The sequence below is a fragment of the Paramisgurnus dabryanus genome, chromosome 2, assembly GCF_030506205.2.
Source record: "Paramisgurnus dabryanus chromosome 2, PD_genome_1.1, whole genome shotgun sequence".
Classification (NCBI taxonomy): domain Eukaryota; kingdom Metazoa; phylum Chordata; class Actinopteri; order Cypriniformes; family Cobitidae; genus Paramisgurnus; species Paramisgurnus dabryanus.
Genome location: NC_133338.1, coordinates 33,720,699 through 33,730,057, shown reverse-complemented (window position 1 = coordinate 33,730,057; position 9,359 = coordinate 33,720,699).

The window sequence follows — 9,359 nt, the reverse complement described above, 5'->3', positions numbered from 1 at the left end:
AGAAAATCAAGTCAAGGTTATATTTTAGTCTCATCTGACCACATGACTTTCTCCCATGACTCCTCTGGATCATCCAAATGGTCATTGGCAAACTTGACATGTGCTGGTTTAAGCCGAGAAACCTTCTGTGCCATGCATGATTTCAAACCATGACGTCTTAGTGTATTACCAACAGTTACCTGGGAAACGGTGGTCCCAGCTCTTTTTAGGTCATTGACCAGCTCCTCGCATGTAGTTCTGGGCTAAGTTCTCACCTTTCTTAGGATCATTGAGACCCCACGAGGTAAGATCTTGCATGGAGCCCCAGTCCGAGGGAGATTGACAGTCATGTTTAGCTTCTTCCATTTTCTAATGACAATTTCAGACCCCTCCATGATTTCTAAGTGGGTGGAAGAACTTGCAAAATAGGGTATTCAAATACTTATTTTCCTCACTGTATATTATATATTTGGCCACCTGCTAACGTCTTCTATCCACTCCACAATAGTACGCGGATCTGGTAGCCGCATACCATTTGATAAAGTGCCATTTTTAAAATAACTTTCTCTGTTTGTGTTGCTTAATCTGCTTGCGTAGCTTGACACGCTGCTGATCCTCGCCATACTTCCATTGCCAAAATGCGCGCACACTGCCACATCATCATTCACACATTATCATCAAAGGGTCTATATTCAATTCTTAACACTGTCATTTTTGGAAACAAACAATTAAACAGCTTTTTGTTTAGCAGAGAGATATTATCTACCATTAACATCAAGAATACATACTCAGTATTAAGTAATGTAAGTTTTGACAATTGTGCTTATCAGTTTTACTTTCTCTAAAAAGAAAATGACAACATCTTCTGTTCTGCAGAAATGCTTATGTTGTGATCATTGGTGTATCTTTACTTTCAGGAAATGTTTTATCTAATCTGAATGAGTTTGTGCTAACCGAATCCATCTATTCATCCATCTGTCCTGAGTTTCTCGCAATGAAACTCAGCACATTTATTTTTCAGAGCAGGAATGATTTCTCATCATTTCTTAGTTTTGTAAAAGTTACAATGTTCTGACATCATTGCTTTTATAGCACCAAAAGTGCGTCATATCGAGTGACACATCCAGCTGATTTTTTATTGTGTGTAATTTTATAAACATATTGTCTCATAATCTGGACAGGGTGTATGACTGTAAGCAGTAGGACATATAAGTGCTCTGTTTTCAGTGTTTGAAGGATGATTGTGTGTTCAGATGCCTGGTGCGAGTATGCATGGTAAAGTTTATGTGTTGGGCAATATGCGTATTTTCTTTGCCGAACGCTGCGAGTGTTTGTAGCCTTGCAGGGAATGATTAAGTGGTGTAATCATTGGCTGACATTAGAAGATGTCAATGAAATGCTCTGATTGAGGCTGACATCAATTACATGTAGCTGGAGTGGATAACTGCTCGTGTATGTGCACAGGTTTTGTGAGGGCCAGATTTGAAAATGTCCTCACTGATATAGTAAAACATGCTGAAGAGGTCCTCCCTATTTATAATGCTTATAAACTGGCTACATTATGACTTATTTTTAGACATCAACAGGTTTGCTTGGAGGTTAGAAGTAGGTTATAATAAATGTCATTATCTTTGATTTTTTTAATAAGGTATGGTGTTATACGTTATACGTATCATTATTAGAAAGGACATCCCATTAATTTTAGATTAATCTTGTAAAATATATTTGGTAAGATTTGACAAATATACAGATTTTACAAATTTGTTAACATGAACTATAATGAAAAATACTACAAACATTCCATAGCAATTATTCATCTTATTTAATTTTACAATTTAAGATCAAATGTTAACATAGTTACTAAACGATGAACTTTATTGGCATTAACTAACATTAAGAAAAATGAATAAATGCATATAAAACCTTATTGTAAAATGTGACCAAATATTTCAATAAAAACAAGATTTGTCTGGTTTAAAGGGTTAATATTACAGTAACATTTGAGTAAATATTCACATATTTTACCAACATTTAAATATATTGATTGCTTGTTTATATTGTTAAAATTGATAGGAAATTATATTACACTTTAACCATGGATCTGTGTTTAAACATCACATGGATAAATATAAATTTGGAATCAAGAAAACAAAATTTAGAAAAGTAGCTTATTTCTAAAGACATGACATTCATGATATTCAAGTAGGGCACTCCAGGTAAACCCTCCCATTGAGAAGATTTACTGTCAAATCACAGCTCAAGTACAGTCTTGTTGTGGAATAAAGGAGCTGCACTTCTAGAGTCCCCAAGTTCCCAAGTTAGAACATGCAGTGTCACAGTGAAAATGTGTGAAAGCAAACACACAAAAACATCACAGTGCGTGCTTGCGTGGGTATGACCAAACACCATGTGGGTGATATAAGGTCATCTGATACCAAAATATCCTCTGACACATATACTTATCTGGTCATCCCCTCTTTTAACAGTGTTTATCGATAACACTTCATGATAAAGCTGTGTTAATGTATTTAAATAAATTACAATAACACACAAAATGTAGGGGAAAGGCGGGAACAACCAACACATTTTGGTTTTGACTAAATCATTCATTCAAACAATTTTTTTTAGATTAAGCATTAATCATATTTTTACACAAGCAACATACACATCTCTGCTACAAATGAGCAGTAGACTACAAACTGTTTCTAGAACCTACCGTTCTCGTACAATTAAACCAAAAGTGACAGAAGTGAAACTGTTTTAAGTTACCCATGAGGTTAATTGTAACAGACAGGGTTTGTTGTAACACTTGCTAGATTCTGTTTAAAAAAAAGAGAATTAATTATTACTAAATTATTGTTCTCAACACTGTTAGAAGAAATGGTCAAAATATGTTCCCCGGCTGTTACTGGGGCAATACTCTTTTAAAAAAAATACACCTTTGCTTTACAAAGTTCATATTGGTACTTACCATCAAAGGTACATACTGCTACCAAATGTATGGAAAAATTTATGACGGACCATTGAATTATTAGAAAATAATGCACACCCAAGGTGGTAATGCCTCACAACGCAAAAAGGAGTGCCACTACACTGCGGGTGTGCTTTTTTTTTCAAATAATTTGAAGGCACGGAGTTAATTACTGCTACCACCGACATTGCTCTGGTGGTTGTTTTAAGACATATGGCAGGTTAGGTGTGCATTAGTCGAAAAATATTGCATACCCATGAAATGTTTCTCAGCCAATCAGAATTAAGCATTTAAAAGCACAGGGGTATAAAGATATATCTGTACCTAATATAAGGACCTCATCTTAGCATCTTTCTATTATGGATTGATAGATATGGATATATATTTTATGAATGGGCGGCACAAATGAAAAAATCGTCAATTATTGCCCCTGCTGTGTTTACATTTATTATTTTGATTAATGGAATGTACAGTACAATGTTTCAGTGTCGGCACCATGAGCTGGCCCTGGGGGTTGGGGCCTATGGCACGGCCCCTTGGGTCATTGTGCCCCTTTACTTATCGAAATAATAATGAACTTGATCATTTTAAAAAAAGTGTGTTGCAAATCATTCAAACTAATTTTTAAACTTAAGAGTTTACTTAATAAAAAATACTAACATAATGCAATGCTAACATAGTCAGCCCATTACATACACGCAGCCACTACGAACAACACAAAGCTCTTGAAGCTATTGTTTTTTTCTGAACTGAAGGTTGCTGTCTTGTTCGGGGCCATGAGGCTATGTTTCAGGCGATTGTTATCTCAGAATAAAATGTCTTGGAATGTTGCGACTGGCCAATCACAACCAAGCCTGCTGCCTGCCGTCACCATCTTGGCTGCGCGTCACCACGCATCACTCTCATATAACCGAAAAAAAGGGTAAAGAGGGGGCACATGGGTGAAGCTGAGGTGGCTGGTTGCTGAAACCACGCCTGTCTAGCTCGATTCTAGTGACAGCAGTGGCAGTTCACTCGTCACTCAAGTGGCCACGCCCTTAATTATGCAGAACTTTAAGGCTTAATATAATTTAAACGGATGAGTTACAAAAAACTCACCACCCTCACAGTTGTCATGAAGGGCAAAATTAGCTATATAGACCAAAAACACTTTTTGTACCAGGCTGTAAACTCCCTTGCGGAGCCACCCGATGAATTGCAGTTTAAGTCACTTCCGTATTGTCTTCATCAGAGAGTTCAGAAGGTTGCCCCTCAATGCTGACCCTGCATTGTTTCCATTTCATTATTTGAGAAAGAAAGAAGGCTTTGTAGAAATGTGTTTTTAAGTTAACAGTTACTAGGAGTTGCTAACATGTTTAAAAATTTTGCTGTTTTAGCCAACAAGAAACAATAAAATAAGCTTGGATTTGGTGACTTACACACCCAACTCAGAAATCGAAGAAACATGAAGAAGAAATTTACTTCCATGCCTTCAAAATACTCTATTTCTTATTGTTAGAAGACGTTATGATACTAAAGACCAAAAGCACAGATTGTTCGGCCCTGTGTAACTAAAAGAGCTGTGTTACAATTAAACCTGTGTTAGTTTGTGCTCTAGTTTCCCACATTCACCTGTTTCACCCTAAATCTTCATTCTTACTTTCAGGGCTTTTCACATCTGTTCTCCCAGATGTTCGTAAAATCATGTGGCTAAACTGGAAACACAATGATGTTACACTAAAGGTAAGTATTTTCCCTCTGTTTCATATTACTTTAGCCTTTAGGGTCAAGGCTTGATTTTCTCATTTACATCATGTTTATTTGATGACTTCATTATATAAACATCATACAGAGGAATTAGCGGTTACTAATTCCTAAAAACAATAGAAGACTTTACAAAAACAATAGAAGACAAACATAAACTAAGAGATCACTGATCATGAGTCGAAAGTTAAAATAATTTAACTTTGGGGGGCATGACATACAGTACTGATGTGATCGGAACAGAATGTGTCATAGTGTCATGAGGCTGTCATTGTGGGTGCGCGGGTGCGTGTGTGTGTGTGTGTGTGTGTGTGTGTGTGTGTGTGTGTGTGTGTGTGTGTGTGTGTGTGTGTGTGTGTGTGTGTGTGTGTGTGTGTGTGTGTGTTTTAGAATAGGACTGTTGCTTGTTCTGCAAAGGGGTCATTTTTTTTATTACTAATCACATGCAGAACAAACAAACTAATTTACCATTCGTCATTTTCCTAACCACTGACTAATGCATTTATTCATTCTTTTTCTCACTGATTGCTGTAGCTGGCTATGATATCTATAATTTCTCCTCCATGTTTTTGAGTTAATTTGCCATTAAAAGATCGTAAAGAATGTCGGAGCCGATGATGTAGTGGACAGTGCTCCGACATATGGTGCAGACGCATTTCCGGCGACCTGAGTTCGATTCCCGGCTCGAGGTCCTTTGCCGATCCCATACCCCTCTCTCCACCCTGTACTTTCCTGTCGTCTCTCAGTTACCCAAAAAATTACTTTAAAATAAAAAAATTTTAAAAAAGATTGTAAAGAAATATGTAAGCAAACTATGAGGGGGTCAAGGAAAGACATTACGTATGCATTCTATATTTAAACAGATAGATAGAGAAGGAAAAAGACAGTGAGTAATTTGACAAAGAGCATTGGGAACAGGGTCATGATCATTCATATGGTTGGCCTGTGAGAGGAAATGTGAGTGCGCTTTCGGTGATGAGGTCAACACTCGTGGACTGCTCAGACTGAATGAGTAACACATGCACAATCATGGGTGCCTATACGCACACAGGGTAAAGTCACAAATGTACATTTATTTAAGACTCCCATGTTAGGATGTGTTTTTGCTTTTTGATGCCCTTGATTCTGCACAAGAGGTACTTTGCGGTGTGATAAAGCTGTTTTAAATGGTTTGCATGTTTGTAATAGAAAGTCTGACTGCTGTAATGTTGAGCTTTCTATACAGATATGGTTGCATTCTAAAAAAAGTGAACAAAACAGCCACAAGTGTTTCCACTGCACACTCTGTTTCAATGTCCTTTGACACAAATATGATTCAAACTGAGAATTAATCAAAGTTATAGAAAGGCATTTTAATAATCTGCCTTAACGACTTTATTTATCCAGGGATGTATATAATGCCAAGTTTACCATTATAACAGCCTGTCAGAACACATTCTCTCATTCTCGTGTGATTTGTCCTCAAGGAAAGCTTGTGAATCTTATTCCCTGACAGCAGATTTTGATCAGTGCAAACAATTGGATTTGGATTGAACTGGATTTTTCATCTATTTGCGAAAAGGGGAGGGGAAGGACAAAGTACTTTGACTGTGGTACGCTTAGAGTATGTGCTGAGCCAGTTTGGTGCCAGGCATTCCGGTGTCTGCACATGGCACAAAGCAGGTGTTGTACAGTGCGTACAGGTGCTAAGAGTCTTATGGACTTGGAGTTACTTTGATGAACATTGGGAGGGCATTCCAGTCCACTTCAACGCAGTGACGTAACAAGCTGTAGTGTCCTGGAATGAATAATGCATTCAAACACAAATTCCTGTTTGTTTGGGATTTGAACGTTGTAACCGAAAGCCAGAGGTGTAGATATGAGCAGAGACATTGAAAATATTTTTTCGGTGCCATTGTTTCTCTCAAAATGCACACTGTTAATGTTTCTTTCTACAGCATGTTTTTTTAAAAAGCAACTTAAATATCCTAATCTACCTGAGGAATAGTCTTGGCTTAAGCTGAGCCTTGTCTGTGAAACCGAGTGTGTGAATTTCCTTTGCTTTTGATAACAAAGTGACAGTTTACTCACTTTCAAAATCACCTTGCACACAGGCTGAGTGACAACATGCCGATGTTTCAAAACACAGGGACAGTTGTATATGTCTTAGGATTGAATGTTGTAACTCATTACTGCTCGCTTCTGTGGTTAACCAATGTATTCGCTTAAATATATTACAAATGTAAATCAGCATTTTAACTGTATGAAAGTGTAAATGAAAGTGTTATGTCATCCATGATCATGCAAGATAATTTTTTTTCTGTTTCTAAAGTTTAAAGAAAAGCATTAAAATAAACAAAAATTAAATAAGAAATAATTGACAAGGCAGTTGAATTATTTGAAAATAGTGCACACCCAAGGTTTTTATTCAGACGGAGTCAATTTTTCCAGAAAAAATCATGTTAAATAACATTTATCAAAAAAAAGGCATACCCGTGGAACATTTCTCAAACAATCCGAATAAAGCATTCAAAAGCCCCATGATATAAAGATTAAAAAGAAATTGCATTATATGAGGTCATATTTGTAGCCTTCTGTCAGTCAAAACAGTTTGTATGAATGCGGCATAAACTTTATACTTCGATTCAACGTAAAATTGTTTGTTTAGCTAATATTGAAAACAATTAATTAACTTTGTCTTGACAACTTAATATAAGAACATGGCATTTCCGTCTGACGTACATGTATTTCTGGTCTGTCTGACCTATTCCTTGTTTTTATTGATTATGTCTCGCCAAGACATATTAAAGATTTTAATTTGAGCACATGGGTGTGGTCTAGATGTTTTCAAAGTGACTGAAATGATTAATTGTGGTTCAACCGAAATATTTTTGTTATGCACATAATACAAACCAAGGAAATATTACAAACCACATCACAGTGATGTAATGTTTCATACACTGCAGTATGATGCATTGGAAAAACACTGCGGTGCTATGATGGGTATAGAAGTGAACTTTAATATTAGATTAACAGTAAGGATCTAGTACAACAGGATTATAAATCTTCGTAAAAATATCAAAGCCCAACCTTTAAATGATATGGGTAGAAGAGTTACACCAACAGCTTTGGATGCCCACATACACTTTACTTTGTGGATCTAAATGTTTTATTTCAGTCTCAAAGCAACAATGAAGTAAAATACTACTTAAATTGGTGAAAATCTGCCCGTAACTGTGCAGAGATCAGCTCTTAATGCCGTTAAACTTATGGGAATAAAGCTGAAAACACTGCCATGCATACTTATCACAAGTTAAAATCTATGGAAATTTTTTCTGCCATTTTGAATGGATTTATTAATGATAAAATAAAAGTTAAAACCATATTTATTTTACATAACATTATAAAAAACATTTTGGCACAAATTTTGCATACATTTTTCTATAATGAAATGGTAAATCTGTTTTTAATTTTAATTTTAATCATTAAATGTTTTATTTAAACCAGAGGCTTGACATAAGATTCCGCCTGATTTTGCAACACTGTAAGTATCATCTGGAGCTCTTTTATACCTGTTGAAATACAATTTCAAGGCTTGTAATGTTGTTTAAGAAGAATTAGCTGTGAATTGTGTTAAAGCTAAATGGTCATTTTTGTCGCACTAGAGATGGCACACACAGGCTCCTCAAATTCATATAGTTGGTTGACCAAATGTTGTAGATGCTTAGAAAAAACAAAGCCTTTAAAGTTCACACTTTCATTAAAGTTAACCTGTAAATGGTAAATCTGTTGTAACATGTTGAGCTGAGTTTGCCACACAATTGCACACTAACAAACTTTAATTTAAAAGGTTAATACTTGATATCTTAACATGTTGCCACTGTATTGTCACAGTAATTTTAAACATATGTTCTTAATGTCATTTTTATCTGTTTTCAGAGTTTGTGGGTGGAAAGTGTTTGTTGTTCATTGGACTTGTGAATCAGCACAACACTGCCTGCTACACTGGGAAGTGGTTAACACGCTTCCTCTTTCAGTCTAACAGAGGAGAGAAAAAGAAACAGACAGACAGAAAGCATGGCTAGTCTCATGATTGAGGGTGGATGGGGTTGTTTATAAAGAGACTGTCTGCAATATACATATACAGTATTGTAGCCTGTCAAACAAGCACACACATATTGCTGGATGTTGTTCAAATTTGTTTATTTGTCTCTACAGGAAGTAGATCCTCTTATAGAGCATGTGGTCCTGCATCATCCCAATGGTGTGTGTATGGTTTGCAGCTGATCTTATTAGAGTCATAGTTATATAAACTGTAAAACAGCTTGAGTATAATCATTCCTTTAGATCCTTTTTCTTTAGAGTGTGGCATTTCTGTGTATTAGTAACACAGCTATGTCTGGTGTGCATTGGGCGGCTGCTAATCAGGGTGAAAGTTGACAGGAGAAATATTTTAAATACTGTGCGAAGGTTCGCTTACTCATTTTTCCGTCTGAAGTCTTTAATTACTTAGACAATAAACCCTAAGGGTACACATAGAGATACAAAATGTGTACTTTTACGTTGTCACCAGTGCAGTACATTCAAATAGTACACATGCTATACCTGATGAAAAATGTACATCAGGTGTGTCTTTTGATGGAGCTGTAACAAGTAGCCTAGGACAAAAATACAAACTTTACACATT